This window comes from Orycteropus afer, unplaced genomic scaffold, assembly GCF_000298275.1.
Source record: "Orycteropus afer afer isolate SDZICR_OR568_19922 unplaced genomic scaffold, OryAfe1.0 scaffold00169, whole genome shotgun sequence".
In the NCBI taxonomy this organism is placed as follows: Eukaryota; Metazoa; Chordata; class Mammalia; order Tubulidentata; family Orycteropodidae; genus Orycteropus; species Orycteropus afer.
Window position 1 is genome coordinate 6,038,448 of NW_006921756.1, and position 20,600 is coordinate 6,059,047.

The following is a 20,600-nucleotide window of genomic DNA, read 5'->3' on the forward strand; positions in this document are numbered from 1 at the left end:
ATTGCTAGGGTTTAGTTTCATCACCTGCAGAATGAATATATGCTTCTCAGCATTGTTGAAAGTACTGTATGAGAGAAAGGAGGTGGTAGGACTTTTGATCCTACAGAAGGGCTATATGTGTGCATGAGAACATGTCCTGGGAGTCACTGGGATAGTTAGCTACCTTCTCCCAAGATGTATTAAGGCTGTGAGTGCTCCAACGGCCACATAACTATTTGAATCCTTCTTTTCCCTTGCTCCCTCCATCTCCTTCTCCCTTCTTCCTTTCCATTCTTCCTGTTTTCACTGAACATCTAATATACAACAGGCACTGGGGATTCAATGAAAGGAAACTTAAATCTTATTTTTGCTTTTAAGGAGTTCACAGTTGGGGAGACAGACATAAGACAACAATCACAATACAAGGTGTCAAGTGCTAAGTCCTGGACAACAGGCACAACACGGGGGCTGCATAAGCATGGAGGAAGGGCATACAACACAGCCCTCACAGTCAGAGCAAACTTATCATAGGAAGGTTTAACGTCCCTTAAATAGGAGTCAGCTAATTGAAGACTATTCTAGACACAGAGATAGATATGTTAGAAAGATTGGAGATGAGAGAAAATGGAGAAAACCTAAAAACTCAGAGTGTAGAGTGTTGGGAGAAGTAGTGGGAGAAGACATGGCAGCTGGGTAAATGTTAAAATATAATACCGGAGGGGCAGGCAGGGGTTGATCACACAAGGCTTTATTATACGTGGTGAGGCACTGGCTTTTACTCTGAGGTCAGTGGGAGTCGTGGGAGAAGTCTACCTGGGATTGTACCATGTCCAAGGAGTGAAACAGAAACCCCATGGGAGGAAGACAATTGCAGAGGAAAAAGCTCTGGACCTGCCATTCTTGGGATAAAAGCTAAAGGCAGAGGAGCTTGGCCTGGAGAAGAGAGGACTTGGAGGCAGGCCAGGTTGCTGTCTTCAGATTAAGGAGCTGCTGGGGGAGAAGAAGCAGCTGTGCTCTGTGTGCTCTAGAGTGCAGTGCTAGGACCAGTGGGTGTGGCTGCTGCCCTGAACTCTCAGCTTTGCCACTTACTACCTGTGTCAATCTGGAAAATTAGTTCTAACCTCCCCGAACCTAGGTTTCCCCATTTGTAAAATTAGAACTGGAATGCTGACTTCAGCACATTGCTGTAAGGACTTACTGTAAATATGTACATCAAGGGCCCAGCACATGCTTGGCACGTGGGAGATGCTCATGTTAGGTCCCTCATGACTCTAAACATAAGTACTGAGACGTGATGAGAAGCATGTTGGCAGGGGAAGCATGGAAGGAGGAGGGACACAAGAATAATTTCAGCTTTGAACACAAGTACAATTCCATTCGCTCCCTATTTTGGGATTTGCTGCAGAGGCCCAGAGGGAAGGAAGGATTCCCATTTTAGCGCAACCCGCCTGCTCACTGGGGCAGCATTTCCAGTACTCCAGCCTACCCCTTGAATCAGCTTTATAGATGATTTGATGCCTGAACTGGTGTGAGGGGCATCCTTTATGGGTCAACTTAAATATCCTTCCTCAGAAAAGCCCTTTGTGATGCCCCAGCCTACCTAGGACCTTTTCATCTAATATCCCATTATACCATTTATTTTTTTCTTTACCCGTATTGCAGTTGGTATTTATCTATTTGTGTGATTGTTTGTTTATTGCTTTTCTGCACCCCTATGAGGGTAGGGACTACTTTTTGATATTCCCTATTTCATTCCCATTGCTTAGAACAGTGGCTGGAACACAGTAGGCACTTTAGTTACTGATTGACTAAATGAATGACTGCATAACTAAATGTACAAGTAGCAACGAAGGGGAAAGGGCTTTCTTAGTGGAAACAGTATGAGCAAAGGCGTAAGTGTGGCAAAATACAGCATCTATGTAAGTAGCAAGCGAAAAACTTAGTGTGTCTACGAGATAAAGATAGAGAAGTCTTTTGGGTCAAAACTCTACAAGTTTATTAATGTTCTGTTAAGGACATTGGGCTGTTTGGAGGCAACAGGGACACACTGAAGGTGCTTAAGCAGGGATGCCACTGTACTGGAAAGCTTGGAGGGAAGAGACTGGAGGGGCTTTCTTTCTGCTTCTGGAATATGGCTTGGCTCTCTGCTCCATCAGGAGCATTCATTTTGGATCCCCAAAGTCCCTCTTTCTTCTCCAGCAATTGCCTACAATTCAACCTGTCAGACTTCTTTACTGCATCTAAGCCTCAGGTTCCAAGGAACAATCCCTTCCTTCCTCTAAGTCCCAGTTCCTGTCATTCCTTAGGTCATACTTCTGTACACATTCACGCCCTTAGATTGTTTCAGAAGATTAAAGTTCCAGGCTAGGTTACTATTATATGCCTCAGTGTCTTATTCTGCAAAATGAGGTTGATGGTAATTGCATCTATCCTTTTGGGGTTGGTAGGAGAACTAAAGAACATATACAAAGCATGCAAGTTTGTGGAATTGCACTGCACTGTTAAAGCCGTGTACCAGCACCATGAAATACTGAAGTTGGCACTTTGGCTACCTTAGCAAGACATAGATCTGGGTTCTGATCCCAGCCCACCACTCCGATTCCATGTACCCCAAACACAACCAAAAGCTTTATTCATCAAGATTCTAGAGTCTAGACATCACATAAATTGGCTGAGAAACTTGTAGTTATAGTTCCAGGGTCCAAGAAGGAAAACATCTAGCAAGAGGAGACTAGAAACTTGGAGGTAATACATTTCTCTAGCTAGTGGACCAAAAGAAGACTAGGTAGGAGAAGAGTAATTTACAACTCAAGCTTTGGCTTTTTCCTTTAAATTGAGTGTTTCTATGACTTGTGCAGGAGCTCTGGTAGCATAGTGCCTAAGGCACTTGACTGCTAACCAGAAGGCTGGTGGTTCAAACCCACCAGCCACTCCTCGGAAGGAAAGTTGGGCAATCCTACTTCCATAGTGACACTGCCTCGAAAACCCAAGGAGGGGTGGCTATGAGTCAGAGCTGACTCGATGGCAAATAACAACAACAACATGACTTGTGCCAGAAAATTGCCTGTTTGAGCCCAACTTTCTGAACCCTAAATGATACCACAAATGCTGAGGCTTTCTGGCTAAAGGATCCAGTCCCAATGTTTTTCCCACTCTCTTCTTTCACTATATATCACTTCTAGCTCTCTCCTCCCATCCCCATGCCTCAAATGGTAGTTTCATTGGACTACTTGACAGTCTCCAAATATGCTCTGTACTCTTTCATCTTCAGGCTCTGTACAGGCTGTCCCACTGCCTGCCTGCTGTCTCCTCCTTGCCAACCAATCAAAATCTTGCTTATTCTTTAAGGCCTGGGTAAAAAAGCTACCTTTCCTCTGAAATCTGCCTTGATTTCTCCAGGCACAATTAATCTCTCTTCTTTTATTGCCGCCATGGAATATTGCTGTACTTTTGAATTTTAGTTGACTGTTTCCATGTATCTTCCTCCATTAGATTGCCCCTGGACCCTAGTGCCTAGAAGAGCTCTAGATATAGTTTAGGTGCTTAGTAAATACATGCTGAAGCCAATCAAAGAAGAGGAAGTAGAAAATTAATTTTTATTGAGCATCAAATGACATGCCAAGCACTCTGTAGATATGAGCTCGTATAATTTTGGCTCTCCCTGACTTCCCAAACCGTGTACCTCTAAACACACTCAGCAATCCCCATACCATGCTGCAGAAAGGTTCGAAAAGCCCACTGGGGCAAAAGCTCTGGGTCTTCATACTGTCTGCCATCTCTGCTCTGCTGCCATTGCCCTGGCTCTCTGATTGTCTAGCTGCATGTGCTCTCTTGATAACTGACTCATGCAGTTGTCAGTTTCAACTCAAGGCAACAAACACTTCTTGAGTAACTACAAGGTATAGGTATGTGATTCTGCATGCTTCCTCACTGGCAAGCACTTTTAGGCATGATTGCAAATAAGAGACAGTCTTAAGTGCACAGAATTACAACAACTGGGCAACTATCATGCAGTAGATATCACCATTTACAAATGGGGCTACAAAGGTATGGAGAGGCTGGGAACTACCAGGAGGGTTGCACTGCCAGTAACTTTTGAAGCTGAGATTCAAACCAAAAATGGCTGTCTAATGCTGAAGCACATGCCCTTTCCCTATGCTTCAGTTTCTTGACTTTTTTTTTCTCTCTTCATGAGGGTAGGTGATGTTCACAGGCATAACACACTTTCTTAGACAGACCTAGAGTGCCACTTTGGAACCTAATTGCTGTCCAGCCCACTCCTTGTCCTTTCTCTTCTCTGCAGTGTACATCAGGGCCCTGTTCCTGCAGGCTGCATTTCCTAGACTCTCAGGTCAACTGGCTTTTAGATGGCATCAGTCAATGGGAGACAATGACTGGATATTGCAGGACTGGAGGAAGAGGGCAGAGTATCCTCCCAGCCTTCCATGAGGTGTCTGGCAGTGGCTAAGTTTCCTCCAAGGCTCTAGCTTCTCCTAGACAGGTTACCTTGGTTCTTAGTTTGTGCTGGGTAACCCTAACTCCTAGGATCCAGTAACACCTGCCCTCCCTTTAGCCTTCCAGCCTAATGGTGATAGTGTCTTCTGGGTTTTGCAAACCTCCCAGTTTGTTCACCATTCCTTGTTTGGCTTCTCACTTTGTACCAGATGCCTGCATTGACTCCTCTATTTCTAGGTGGCCAGCTACATTTCTTTCACCAGCTCAAATTGTAACTCCACTCTCTTCCTTTCCTCTCATATTTGAATGGTAAGAAAATCAGTGACAGTATTGTAAGGGTAACCTTAAGTCTGCTCTTCTTGATATAAAAATTTAATAATTTGCAAACATTATTATTTTCACAATGTTAATAACCCTCCACCCTTTTTTTGGTGACACCTCACAACCACTGCTCTTTGTTATCATACTTCCTAAAATCAAGGGCTGTTAGCATAGAAGAGCTTTTCAGTGTTGTCAGCTATGAGTATGGAATCAGAAGGTTCAAGTCAAAGATGGGCCCAGTGACAGTTCAGACCTCTCTTTCTTGGGACCTTTGACCTATAACCCATCATCATCATCATCATCACTACTATCATTGGAATCAGTCATGAGCACTTGCTATATGTGAGCATTGTGGTTTTCATGCTTGACATATGAGCTGTATGAGCCCTCAAAACTACATTATGAGAAAACTGTGTCATAGAGAAATTAAAGAACATGCCCAAGGTCATGTGGCTAGTAAAGGGTGGGGATAAGATGTGATCCCAGGCAGTCTGGCTTCAGGGCTTAGGGTCTATGTTGTTATAGCCACTATGCCTTTGGGCCTCTTCATGATCTGCTCCTCCTCTCTCAGACAATGTTCTATCAGCATCACAATTTTCCCTACCCTTGGGGCAGGAATGTGTACATTTCTTGATCATCCCATTGGCAAAGGACAAATTCTGCTGTATGGAGTGGAAAAGGGGACCAAAAATGCTTCTATCTCATATAGTTCCTCCTCACTCTCTAATGCAACTGGCCAGAGAGATGCTGAAATATTCCTTAGGGGAAGAAAGCTTAAAGAACAGAAAATGGGGTATTTTGAAGGAGTTCTTTCTAGGAGTTAAATAACTTTAGAATAGAAAGCAGCAGAAGAAAATAAACGCCCACAAAAATGATTTCTGCTTTTTTTTTTTTTTTTTTTTTAAACCCTCAAAATTATGGAAATTGTTTCTGACAGCAAATTGCTCCTAATTAATTTCTTGGCTCTGTTGGGAAAATGTACTGTTCTGTTGATTTCTAAATTCTACCAGCTTAATGATCAAAACTACTAACATGGGTTTGCAGTTGAGGGTTTGTCAGCATAGTGTGAAGGCTAAGGAAAGAGTGGGGAAAGGATGGTTGGATGGGCACCAGGAGAGTTAGAGACCCAGGTTGCTTGTACCAACCCAAGACCTGGTCCCCATGTTCCAAAGCCCAAGAGAAGGTTGGTCCACAGGAAAGAAGTCTGAATGGCAGAATGACAATGTGGGGGAGTGTCTGAGTGTGGAATCAGGACACTTAAGTTCAGATCCCATCTTTATAACTCACGTAGACAAATAGTTAAACCTTTTTGAGCTTTAGTCATTTTTGTATATGGGGCTAGTAGTATGTAAAATTTACAAAACTCTTGCTATATGCTAGCTAATATTCTAAGTGCCTTTGTGTGCACAGATATATTATTCTCCATAAACCAATGAAATAGGTATTGCAATTCTCCCAATTTTACAGATGAGGAAACAAGTTCAAAGATGCCAATCAAATTGCCTAAGGTTACACATGCTATGTGGCAGAGACTAGAAAAGAACCCAGACAGTCATGCTCACTATGAGAGAAAAGGAGCCCTTAGCCCAGTCCTCAATTGTTGGTCAATCTATCTTCCTTCCCTCATTAGACTGAGAACTTCTTGAGGTCCTATTTGATTTTGTATACATAAGGCAGTTAATGATTGATAAGTAAATAAGTGAATAAACAAATGATTTAGATGCTCAATTAAATATTGGCATGACTTAAATCTGGAATCAAGTAAGTTGGTGTAACTCAAGAAAAAATATTCAATTAACATTATTCAATAAACATCTGCTATGTGACAGTCGGGAGCTCTGGTGGCATAGTGCCTAAGGCATTTGACTGCTAACCAGAAGGCTGGCGGTTCAAACCCACCAGCCACTCCTCGGAAAGAAGGTTGGGCAATCTACTTCCATAGGGATACTGCCTTGGAAACACAAGGAGGGGTCACTATGGGTTGGATCTGACTCTATGGCGATGGGATGTGACAGTCACTGTGGTAATCAGTGAATAATCCTGGGCACCCAGCAATTTTACTTTTTGGGATTTATCCTAAGAAAATGGAAAATTATATAAAGGGTGGATGAACAAGGATATTCATCATAGCATTCACTCATCCAAAAAGATATTTGTTGAGGGCCTACTATGTACCAGGCATTGTTTTAGATACTTCCAGCCTTCACAAAACTTACAATCTTGTAGAAGATAGACAGACAAAAAGCAAACAGATATACAATGTCAGGGACTGATAAGACATATGAAATAAAATGAAGCAGGATAGGGTTAGGGAAGGGACTGGGGCCCAGAGCAAGGTTGGATTGTATGAGAGGGCATCCTGTTACCAAAACATTTTACAAAACCCCACGTGCTACACAGATGTAAACTGGATGTAAATTAATCCCAATCATCTTCCAAAGCCCTCAAGCTCCAATATTACTTTGTTTCTGATGCCTTTCCTTACTTTTTCAGGGAGCAGTATGCTGGGCTCCCTTTATACTTTTTATATCCCTCTGTTGTAGCACTGAGTTTTCTGGAGGGTCTCATTTTTTTTTTTTTTTAAACTTCTTGTGGCAAGGTCAACCTTTCATTTGTCTGTGAATTCACAGAATTGAAAGAAAAAAAAAAAAAAAAAAAAGTCAGATGCCTGATACATGGTGATGACTCAATATGGAATAGCTGAATTGACATGAAAAGACACTCCAGGATTGAGCAAGATTTTGACATGAGTTGAGTGGTGCTCTTAGTGACATTCAAATCTATTCCTTTGTACACAGTAGGTACATAATAAAAACTCAAACGAATAAGCCCATGCTGGGAAAAGCAGCTTCTTTTTTGCTGAGTTAGTATTACCCCATGTCTGTAAGTAAGGTGTTCTGTTGAGACAGGTACCAGACCTGCCAACACAGGCACTCAGATCTATGTGCCAGGTAATGTGTTAGGTAAGCCACCAAATCATTATCCCAGGTGATCCTCAAAAACACCTCTTACGGTGAGTACTATTATCCTATTTTATAGACAAAGAAAAATGGACCAAAGAGGTTAAAGCATGGCCTTTTAGAACAAATTAGAAGGGGAATAATGAGACCAAGAATCCAGGAGTGTCTGATACTAATGTCCTGGCCCACCAGAACCTTTGCTATGGTGGGTGGTAGGGGAGATGCTGTAAGAGGGTTTAAGGAGCCCTGGAAGCTGCTAGGTTTTCCTCCTCCAGAGCCTCATTGGCTCATTAGCTCTTACATGAGGAGATGGTTGCCGTGTTTAGAGCACACTCAGCTCTAGTGGTATAGTGCTTAAGGCATGTGACTGCTAATCAGAAGGCTGGCAGTTCAAACCCACCAGCCACTCCTCGGAAGGAAGGTTGGGCAATCTCCTTCCACAGTGATACCACCTCAGAAACCCAAGGAAGGGTCGCGATGAGTTGGATCCGACTTGATGGCAGTGAGTTTGGTTTGGTTTTCCATAGATCTAGTGTCACACAAATAAAGATTTTAATGCTTTAGTAAGCAGTGAATTCTGCACAGCCCAGATCCCATCTCAGGTAAGAATACACAGCTTTCCCAGGTCAACATTTTTGTTCTGCTCTAATGGCACCAATCACTTCTCCCTTACATGGTTGTTGCCAAGTTTCTTCTATTAAAGTGTGAGCACCTTGAGGCCCAGGACTTGGTATCCAGACTGGGTAGAATAATGTCCCAAACTTCTTGTGTACCTGAAACTTGTGAATGTGACTTTATTTGGACATAGGATCTTTGCAGATGTAGTTAGTTAAGGTGAGGTCATATTGGGTTAGGATGTGCCCTAAATCCAATATGACTGATATCCTTATGTTGTTGTTAGGTGTTACCAAGTTGACTCATAGGGACCCTATGTATAACAGAAGTAAACACTGCTTGGTCCTATGCCATCCCCATAATACTTGCTATGCTTGAGCCCATCATGGCAGGTGCTGTGTCAATCCATCTTGTTGAGGGTCTTCAGCTTTTTCGCTGACCCTCTACTTTACCAAGCATGATATCCTTCTCCAGGGTATGGTCCTTTTTGACAACATGACCAAATAGGTGAGACAAAGTCTTGCCATTCTCACTTTTAAGGAGCATTCCAGCTGCACTTCTTCCAGGACAGATTTATTCATTTTTCTGGCAGTCCATGGTATTTCCAGTATTCTTTGCAAACACCACAATTCAAAGGAATCAAGGCTTCTTCAGTTTTCTTTATTCATTGTCCAGCTTTCACATGCATATGAGATAACTGAAAACACCATGACTTGGGTTAGGAGCACCTTAGTTTTCAAAGTGACATCTTTGGTTTCTAACACTTTAAAGAAGTCTTTTGCAGATTTGCCCAGTGCAAAACAATGTCTGATTTCTTGACTGATGCTTCCATGGGTGTTGATTGTGGATCTAAGTAAAATGAAAGCCCTGACAACTTCAATCTTTTCTCTGTTTAGCATGATGTTGCTTATTGGTTCAGCTGTGAGGACTTGTGTTTTCTTGATGTTGAACTGTAATCTATACTGAAGACTGTAGTCTTTGATCTTCATCAGTAAGTGCTTCAAGTCATCTTCACCTTCATCAAGGACAACTGTGTCATCTTCATATTACAGGTTGTTAATGAGTCTTCCTCCAATCTTGATGCCACATTCTGCTTCATGTAATCTAGCCTCTAGGATTGTTTGCTCAGCATACAGATTAAATAAGTATGGTGAAAGGATACAACTCTGACACACACCCTTCCTGATTTTAAACCATGCACTATCCCCTTGTTCTGTCTGAATGACAACCAAAAGGTCATGTACATTTTCCTCATGAACACAAATAAGTGTTCTGGATTTCCCATTTTTCACAGTATCATCCATAATTTGTTATGGTCCACATAGTCGAATGCCTTTCCATAATCAATAAAACACAGGCAAACATCTTTCTGGTATTCTTTGCTTTCAGCCAAGATCCATCTGATATCAACAGTGATATCCCTTGTTCCATGTTCTCTTCTGAGTCCAGCTTGAATTTCTGGATATTCCCTGTCAATATCCTGCTGAAATCATTTTTTAATTCTCTTCAGCAAACTTTTACTTTGGTGTGATATTAATGATATTGTTTGATAATTTCCACATTCTATTGGATCACCTTTCTTCAGAATGGACACAAATATTGATCTCTTCCAGTCAGTGTCATTATAGGAAGATATTATACTGAATGGAAAGGACAAATATTCTATGATCCCACTTATATGAAATATCTAGAACAGGCAAGTATATAGAGACGAAAGTCTACTAATGGTTACCAGGGATAGGCAGAAGGATCTCTGATGTGTAGTGGTTAAACCATCTGGCTGCTAACCAGAAGTTTGGTGGTTGGAACCTACCAGCTGCTCTGTGGGAGAAAGATGAGGCAGCCTTAGAAACCCTATGGGCAGTTTTACTCTGTCCTATAGGGTAGCTATGAGTCAGAATTGACTCAATGGCAGTGGCTTTGGTTTTGGATTAGGATGGGAGGGTGGGAAGGAAGGGGAAAGAAGTACTCAATACTTAGGAGGCACTGAACATCTGAGAAGGCTGAAGGAAAAATGTGGGAATGGATAAGAGTGATGGTTGAACAACTTGATGAACATGTTAATGCCACTGAACAGTACAGATATTATTTACCACAATTTTTTTAAAAAATGAAGAAAAAAAAAAGAAGATGGAGATTTGGGTTGAGAGACCAGAGTAGACACAGGGAAGTAAGGCCATGCAAAAACAGAGGCAGAGATAGGAGTGCTGCAGCTGTATGTCAAGGAAGGCTAAGGATTGCTGGAATCCACCAGAACCTAGGAAGGGACAGGGAAGCATCTTCCTTTAGGGTCTTCAGAGGGAGTGTGACCCCGCTGATACTTTGATTTCAAACCCACCAGCCACTCCTCGGAAGGAAGGTTGGGCAATCCTACTTCCGTAGTGATACTGCCTCGGAAACCCAAGGAGGGGTCGCTATGAGTCGGATTTGACTCGACGGCACATAACAACAACAACAACGAGCCTCCAGAACAGTGAGACTATAACTTTTTGTTGTTCTAAGCCATCCAGTTTTGGTAATTTGTTACAGCAGCCCTAGGAAGTTAATATAGCATCCTTCTCTTTCCTGTGCCTAGCCTAGTGACTGACACACAAAAAAAGACCTGGGATTATTGCAAATGAAAGAGACTTAGGAGTCCAAGAGGAGTCTGGGTTAGAATAAAATGCTGTTGAACTCCCTCACTCTTGAATGATACCTTTACAAAGCCCCAGAGCTCTCACTTGGTGAGAGTTCCTTCTTGATCAGCCAGAGCAGCCAATCCTCCTCCAGATCTAGGAGGGTAGTGGTGATTGGCCTTGCTCACAAGCTTTGTGCTTGTTCCTGCAATCAGGCCTTAAACGCCTTATCCTAATAAAAATAGGCACCAATCATAGACCCCAGGGTTCCTCTGTGAATGGTCACTCAACTGTGTTAATATGCAAATGCTTGAATTTCAAAGTTTCTCAGAAATGCAGTCCTGTAAGCATTAGTGATACTGCCTTGGAAACCCAAGGAGGGGTCGCTATGACTCGGGGCGACTCGAAGGCACATAACAACAACAACAACAAGCATTAGTTTAAGGGGACACTGGGGACAGGGGAGCAGTGGTTAAAACACTCAGCTGCTAACCAAAAGATCAGCAGTTTGATCCTACAAGCTGCTCCTCAAGAGAAAGATGTGGTAGTCTGCTTCCTTAAACATTTACAACCTTGGAAACCTTAGGGAGCAGTTCTATTCTGTCCTTTAGGGTCACTATGAGTTGGAATCTATTGGACAGCAATGGGTTTGGGAAGCACTATTATAGGTTACTAAATAAACTCAAGGGTTTGATCACACTCTTTGAAGATTAGGACAAGGGAGACAATCTCAAAACATCTGAGAACCCCCATGAGGGGCAGAATTCTAGGATTTATCCATTTATTCAACATTTTTAAGTGTCTGAGAAAATGTCAGCTGCTAGTACCTAATGGTAAGCAAAAATAGATCTGAACTCTGCCCTCATGGACTTATGGCTAGTGGGGAAAACAGATATTCCTCAAATAATCACACAAATATGGGTATCATTACACTCTGAGATAAGCACTATGAAAGAAAGAACAAGATTCTATAAGTGCATATGGCAAAGTCATCTGACTGAGATTATGGGTCCAGGGAAGCCTTCCCAAAGGGAGTAAGGTTATGCTGCAATCTGAAGGATGAGTATGTAATTCCTACATGAAGGGGACAGAAAGGACATCACAGCAAAGTGACACACCAAGGGAATAGTTAACCTGCTGCTGTCAAGTTGATTCTCACTCATAGCAGGGTCCACAATCTTAATCAGCTTCCATCAACTCCAAATAAACAATCTAAAGTAAAATGCAATCTGAGTAAAAATATTCAAATTGCTATACAAATGCAGCTTAAGATCTCTCTTTCCAACCAGGAAAGAATTTACTTCTAAATTACTTCTAATTTACTTCCAAATTCCTCCAGTAAGTCCTAGGGCCAACACTGATCCTGGCAGAGGGAAACGTATGTCCAAAATCATGTAGGTCCCAGGAATTAGAAGAAGTTAGTATAGAAAGAGAAGTCCCTAGGTGGTGCAAACAGTTAAGTGCTTGGCTACTAACCAAAAGGTTAGTAGTTTGAATCTACCTAAAGGCTCCTTGGAAGACAGGCTTGGCCACTGACAACTGAAAGGTCGACCAAAAACCAAACCAGATGCCACTGAGATGGCTCTGACTCATGATGACCCCATATATGTCAAGGTAGGACTGCATTTCATAGGATTTTCAATGGCTGTGATATTATGGAAGTAGATCATCAGGCCTTTCTTTTAAGGTACCACTGAGTAGTCTCAGAGTCAACTTCTCAGCAGCAGATTGTTGAACTCTTAGTGCCAGCCAGCGATTTACTCTGAAAGGTCACAGACATAGAAACACCTTAGAGAATAGTTCTACTCTGAAATACATGGTGTCACCATGAGTTGGAGTCAACTTGATGGTAACTAGTTTTTTTTTTTTTTTTAATGTACAGAGAAAATTATGGGATAGGGTGGGGGAATATAAAATAAGCCTGACAGATTATTTGAAAAGCCTTTGAAAGTGAAAAGTTTTAAGTCAATGGGGATGGAAAAAGTGGAGCACAGAAATGATTATATGCACTGTTTGAAAAGTGGGTCCAGGGAAACAAGTTAGGGTGCTACTTCAGTAGCTCAGATGAAGGACAATGATATCTCAGACTAGAGTGGTGTCAGTGGAGATGGAGAAAAGTGGAAGGATTTAAGAGAAGCAACAGAAGGAGATGGTGTGGAGGACAGGCAACTGAGATATATGGCCTGGTTGTGTTATAAATTTCTGTATAACCTTGTATAAATCCCTTTGAGACTGAGTATTCCTTTCACCCAGCAAAGAAACCTCTCAATACTCCTTCAATGAATGGTTGAGATTTGCAAATGATAGAATTAGGTAATCTTTCATTGGTTTGCCTGCGCTAACATTTTGTGGTTCAATAATTCTGTGATTCTAATCCTTTCTGCTCTCTCCCCAAGTGCCTAAACATATCCTTCCTAAAAACATAGTTGCTGGAATGATACCCACACCTGTAGCTTTATGATAAATAGTTGTGACATCTACAATCAGGGCTATGAACCAGACATCACCAGGTGTCTATTGAACCAAAGAAGAGAAAAATAACCTTTCATTGGAAGTTTTCTCTAGAGAAAACTTTAGCAAGAAAATATCCAGTGTCAGATGGAGAAATGCCTTGGGTGATAATGATGATGATACTCATAACAATTTCTTAATTTCATTTAGTGTCTTAACATGCCTTCTCTCATTTGACTCAACAACCTTATGATGTAAGTAGGGTAAAGGATTATTATGCCAGTTCATAGACGTGAGTAAAGTAAGCCCAAGAGAGAAGGAAATAAATACTAGTGCTTATACAGAGACTTCTATATCATTTTAGAGGAGCTGTAGTGGCATAGTGGTGCAGTGTCTAAGGCATTTGACTGCTAACCAGAAGGCTGGTGGTTCAAATCCACCAACCACTCCTCAGAAGGAAGACTGGGCAATCTACTTCCATAGAGTTACTGCCTCAGGAACCTAAGGAGGGGTCATGGGTCATGATGAGATGGATATTGACTTGATGGCAAGGAGGTTTTTTTTTTTGGTGATGGCACAGTGGTTAAGTGCTCTGCAACTTGGTTCAAACCTACCACCTGTTCTGGGAGAAAGAGATGGTAATCTGCTTCTGCAAGGATTTAGAGCTTTGAAAACCCTAAGGGGAAGTTCTACTCGTCCAATAGGGTCACTAGGAGCAGTAATTCAACTCAATAGCAGTGGGATTGTTTTTCTGTTTGATATATCAGTATGGCCTTGGCGATACAAATGATGCCAGAGATGGCATGACAGGATTTTGCAAGACCAATGGCTTATTCATTGCAAATACTCTTTTTTCAAAAACAACATAAATGGCAGCTAAACACATGGACCTCACCAGATGGAATACCCAGGAATCAGATTGACCATACCTGTGTAAAGAGGTGATGGAAAAGCTCAATATCTTCAATCAAAACAAGGCCAGAAGCTCACTGTGGAACAGGCCATTAATTGCTCATGTGTAAGTTCAAGTTGAAGCTGAAAAAATTAGAACAAGTCCATGAAAGCCAAAATATGACCTTGATTATATCCTCTCTGAATTTAGAGACCATCTGAAAAATAGATTTGATGCACTGAACACCAATGATATAAAACCAAATGAGTTGTGGGATGACAGCAAGAACATCATATGTGAAAAAAAGTAAAGGACATTAAAAAGACAGGAAAGGAAGAAAGGATCAAAATAGATGTCAGAAGAGACTCTGAAACTTGCTCTTAAATGGAGAATAGCTAAAGTAAAAAAAAAAAATGGTGAAATAAAAGAGCTGAATAAAAGATTTTAAGGGCAGCTTGAGAAGACAAAGTGAAGTATTATAATGAAATGTGCAAAGTTCTTGGATTAAAAAACCAAAAGGGAAGAACATGCTCCTTATTTCTCTTTTTCAAGCAGAAAGAACTGAAGAAAAAAGTCAAACCTTGAGTTGCAATATTGAAAGACTCTATGGGCAAAATATTGAATTATGCAAGAAACATCAAAAGAAGATGGAATACACAGAGTCACTGTACCAAAAAGAATTGGTCAATATTCGTCCATTTCAGGAGGTGGCCTATGATCAAGAACCAATGGTATTAAAGGAAGAAGCTCAAGATGCACCAAAGAAATTGGCAAAAAACAAGGCTCAAGGAATTGACGGAATACTCATTGAGGTGATTCAACAAATGCCACGCTAGAGGCACTTGCTCATCTGTGCCAAGAAATTTGGAAGACAGCTACCTGGCCAACTGACTGGAAGAGATCCATACTTGAACCCATTCCAAGGAAAGGTGATCCCACAGAATGTGGAAATTATCAAACAATATAATTAATATCACATGCAAGTAAAATCCTGCTGAATATAATTCAAAAATGATTACAGCAGTATATTGATAGAGAACTTCCAGAAATGCAAGCTGGATTCAGTAGAGGATGTGGAATGAGGGATACCATTGCTGATGTCAGATGGATCTTGGCTACAAGCAAAGAATACCAGAAAGATGTTTACTTGTGTTTTATTGACTTTGCAAAGGCATTCATTTGTGTGGATTATAACAAATTATGGATAACATTGAGAAGAATGGGAATTCCAGAACACGTAATTGTGCTCATGAAGAACCTACACATAGACTAGGAGCCTGTCCTTCGAACAGATCAAGGAGATACTGCATGGTTTAAAATCAGAAAGGGAGTGTGTCAGGGTTGTATCCTCTTACCATACTTACTTAGTCTGTATGCTGAGCAAAAAATCCGAGAAACTGGGCTATATGAAAAAGAGTGTGGCATCAGGATTGGCGGAAGACTCATTGACAACCTGTGATATGGACACAACTTTGCTTGCTGCAAGTGAAGATTATTTGAAACACTTACTGATGATGAAGATTAAAGACTACAGTGCAGTATGGATTACACCTCAACATATTGTTGTTATGTGCCATCAAGTCGGACCCGACTCACAGTGACCCCTCCTTGGGTTTCCAAGGCAGTATCACTACAGAAGTAGATTGCCCAACCTTCCTTCCAAGGAGTGGCTGGTGGGTTTGAACTGCCAGCCTTCTGGTTAGCAGTCAAGTGCCTTAGGCACTATCACAACTTGGCCAATAAGCAGCATCATGATAAAAGCAGAAAAGATTGAATTTGTTAAAGATTCCATATTACTTGGTTCCACAATAAACAGCAATGGAAGCAGCAGTCAAGAAATCCGACTACATGTTGCACTGGGCAAATCTTCTGCAAAAGACCTCTTTAAAGTGCTGAAGAACAAAGATTTCTCTTTGAAGACTAAGGTGTGCCTAACCTAAGCCATTGTATTTTCAATTACTTCATACGCATGTGAAAGCTTGACAATGAATAAGGAAGACTGAAGAAACTGTTGATACTATTGAGTTGTGGTGTTGGCTAAGAATACCTAAAGTACTGTGGACTGCCAGAAGAACTACAAATCTGTCCTGGAGAAGGTGCATCCAGAATGCTCCTTGGAAGGGAGAATGGCCTGACTTCTTCTCACCTACCTTGATCATGTTGTCCTCAGGGCCATTCCCTGGAAAAGTGTATCATAATTGGTAAAATGGAGGGTCAACAGAAAAGGAGAAGGCCCTCAACAAGATGGATTGACACAGTGGCTGCAATGATGGGCTCAGGTCTAGCAAGGATTGTAAATCTAGCACAGGACCTGGCAGTGTTTTGTTCTGTTGATATGAGTCAGAGTAGACTTGATGGCACCTAACAACAACAACAACAATCAGAATTTCAGAACAGAAAGAGATGAATAAAACTACAGAGAAAATTGTCGAAGACTTGTTGGAACAGAATTTCCCTAATATTATGAAAGATGAGAATATATCCATTCAAGACATTCAATGAACCCCAAAGAGGATAGACAGCCCACAAATCATCAAGACACACCATAATAAAATGCACCAAAACCAGACAAAAAGAACAATCCTGAAAGCAGTGTGGAAAAAATAAAGTTACCTATAAATGGCAACCTATAAGACAAAGCTCTGATTTCTCAGCAGAAACCATGCCATGAGAAGGCAATAGTATGATATATATAAAACCCTGAAAGAAAAAAATTTCCAACCAAGAATTATATACCCAGCAAAAGTGTCCCTCAAATATGAGGGTGAAATTAGGAGACTTTCAGATAAGCAGAAGTTAAGGGGATTTGTTAAAACCAGACCAACTTTACAACAGATGCTAAAGGGAGTCCTTCCGATTGAGAATCAACAACAACAAACAAACTGATGATTAACATACATAATGGCACCAACCTGCTTACAGAAATATCCAAAGCAAAATAAGCTTACAAAATTATAAACAGGGAACCAAAGACATCAGTTTGTACATGAGGGCAACTACAAACCACACAGAGGGAATAAACAGTGTAGTTAAAGAACTTCTAAATGGTGAGGAAGTCAACACAATTGCAAGATAGAATAGACTATTTTCAACTTTGGAAGAAAATAATAAACTACAGGGTAACGTCAAAGAAAAATAATAAACTTTCACATCAAAATAAAAAAGATAAGCATAAATATTTAGCAAATACTAAACAATAGCAATGAAAGAGATGATAATATGATTCATAAACAAAATGAGCTCAGCACAGAAAATTATATGGAACAAAGAAATCAGCAACACCATGAAAAAACACATAACACATGACATCAATAAATTCATACTTGTTGATAATTACACTGAATGTCAGTGGATTAAGTGCACCACTCAAGAGACAGAGAATTTCAGACTGGATAAGAAAACATGATCTATAAATATGGTGTTTACAAGAGACTCACCTTAGACATAAAGACAAAAATAGACTAAAAATCAAAGGTTGGAAAAAGATATACCAAGCAAATGGCAACCAAAAATGGGCAAGAGTGGCAATATTAATTTTTGATAAAAAAGACTGTAAGACAAAATGACCATAAGGGACAAGGAGGGACATTATATAATTATTAAAGGATCAATTGAACAAGAAGACATAACCACAATAAATATCTATGCACCCAATGAAAGAGCCCGAAAATACATAAATCACACATTAACAGAATTGAAAAGATAAATAGATAACTCCACAGTCATTGTGGGAGATTTTAATATACCACTTTCAATAAAAGATATAACTGAAAAGAGACTCAACCAAGATGCAGAACTGAACAATATGATCAACTTGACCTTACAGACATCTACAGAGCACTTCACCCAATACAAATTTTACACTCTTTTCTAGCACACATGGAACATTTTCCAGGATAGACCATATGTTAGGACACAAAGTAAACCTCAATAATTAAAAAAAAAAAAAAAAAAAAACAACACTGAAATACTGCAAAGCATCTTCTCAGATCACAATGCTACAAATTTAGAAATAAACACTAGAAAGACCAATGGAAAAAGAGCAAACACATGGAAACTGAATAACACCCTCCTCAAAAACCACTACATAATAGAAGAAATAAAAAATGAAATAAAAAAATCCCTTGAATCAAATGAGAATGAAAACACAATATACCAAAATCTTTGGGACACAGCAAAAGCAGTGATCAGAGGGTAATTTAATAGTAATAGATGCACACATCAAAAAAGAAGAGTCAAAATCAACCCTTTAACCTAATATCACCAACAATTAGAAAAAGAGCAGCAAAAAAGAAAAAGAAAAAAAGCCTACAGTCACCAGAAGAAAAGAAGTAATAAAGATTTGAGCAGAAATAAACAAAAGAGTAAGTAGAAAGGCAATAGAAAAAATCAACAATACTAGAAGTTTGTTCTTTGGAAAGATTAATAAAATAGACAAATTACTGGCAAACTTCACAAAGAAAAAGGTGGAGAAGATGCAAATAACATGAATAAGAAATTAAATGTGTGACATCACAACAGAACTAACAGAAATAAAAAGAATGATATTAGGATACTATGAAGAACTGCACTGCAACAGATTTGAAAACCTAGAAGAAATGGACAGATTTCTAGAAACACATGACTTACCTATACTAATACAGGCTGAGGTAGAAAATTTGAACACCCAAAACAACAGAAGAAATTGAACAGGTCATAAAAAAATTAGCAACAACAAAAAAAGCCCTGGCCCAGATGGTTTCATTGGAAAATTCTACCAATCATTCAGAGAAGAGCTGACATCAATCCTAGTCAAACTATTCCAGAATATAGAAAAGGATGGACTCCTCCCCGAATTCATTTTATGAAGCAAGCATAACCTTGATACCAAAACCACAAAAAGACACCACTAGAAAGGAAAACTACAGAGCAATATCCCTCATGAATATTGATGCAAAAATCCTCAACAAAATCCTAGCCAACAGACTCCAACAACAAATTAAAAAAATAATATATCACAGCCAAGTGGGATTCATACCAGGTATGCAAGACTGGTTCAACATTAGAAAAACAATCAATGTCATTCATCACATAAGTAAAATAAAGGAAAAGAATCACATGATCATATCAATAGATGCAGAAAGGCATTTGATCAAATCCAACATCCATTCTTGATAAAAACTCTCAGCAAAATAGGAATAGAAGCGACATTCTTCAACACAATAAAGGGTATATATGCAGGGGGGAAAAACAAAACAGCCAACATTATTCTCAATGGAGAGAGACTGAAACCATTCCCCTTCTGAACAGGAATGAAACAAAGATGCCCTCTATCTCCAATTCTATTCAAAATTGCATTGGAAGTCCTAGCCATGGCAATAAGGCAAGAAAAGGAAATAAAAGGCATCCAAATTAGTAAGGAAGAAGTAAAACTATCCCTATTTGCAGATGACATGATCCTACACACAGAAAACCCAAAAAATGCAGCAAGAAAACTACTGGAACTTATTGAAAGATTTAGCATAGTCACAGGATACAAGATCAACATACAAAAATCAGTTGGATTCTTCTACACCAGCAAAGAGTTCTCTGAAAAGGAAATAAGCAAATCAATACCATTTACAATAGCTACCAGAAAGATAAAATATTTGGGAACAAATCTTACCAGGAAAACAAAAGACCTACACAAAGAAAACTACAAAAACACTACTTCAAGAAACTGTAAGAATAACGATCCAGGGTGACACCTGGATTCTCATGCTAATGTAAGACAAATTTTTGAGTGGGTAAAGATTGCCCCTAAGGTGACCTGCCTACTTTGTGGGATGTCTGGGAGTCGTGATCTGCCTGAACCTTGAAGGGGGAAAAAAAAAAAAAAAAACTATAAGAGATCGATATAAATGGAAGAACATACCATGCTCATGGATAGGAAGATTGAACATTGTGAAAATGTCAATACTACCCAAAGCAGGCCAGAAGAGCAGGAGAAAGGGGATAAAAGCCAGGAACCCGGACAGAAGAGCAGTCAGCCAAAGGGATTAGGTGAGGAGAGGAAAGTCAGGCATGCCCAGAGCAGCAGGACAGGAAAGCAGGAGAAAGGGGATAAAAGCCAGGAACCCAGACATAAGAGCAGTAAGCCCCAGGGAAACAGGTGAGGAGAGACAACTCAGGGACGCCCAAAGAAGCAGGCCAGAAGAGCAGGAGAAAGGGGATTAAAAGCCAGGAAGCCAGACAGAGGAACAATCAGCCACAGGGACCCAGGTGGGGGTGATACGAGAGGTCTCCAACAGCAAGACAAACTTGTCTGTTTGTTTGTCCTACTGTGGTGACATG

General features: G+C 40.3%; 1 protein-coding gene and 1 non-coding gene across 2 annotated transcripts in view; one reads left to right on the forward strand and one right to left on the reverse strand.

Annotated features, from left to right (window-relative positions):
• Window positions 1–20,600, reverse strand: part of AGBL4 (AGBL carboxypeptidase 4) — a gene marked incomplete at its 5' end in the record, with an annotated part of 1,767,058 nt that overhangs the window by 471,996 nt on the left and 1,274,462 nt on the right. The window lies entirely within an intron of this gene.
• LOC122150553 lies at window positions 19,987–20,117 on the forward strand. Its single transcript, XR_006163723.1, has one exon. It is a non-coding gene; the product is annotated as a U12 minor spliceosomal RNA (small nuclear RNA).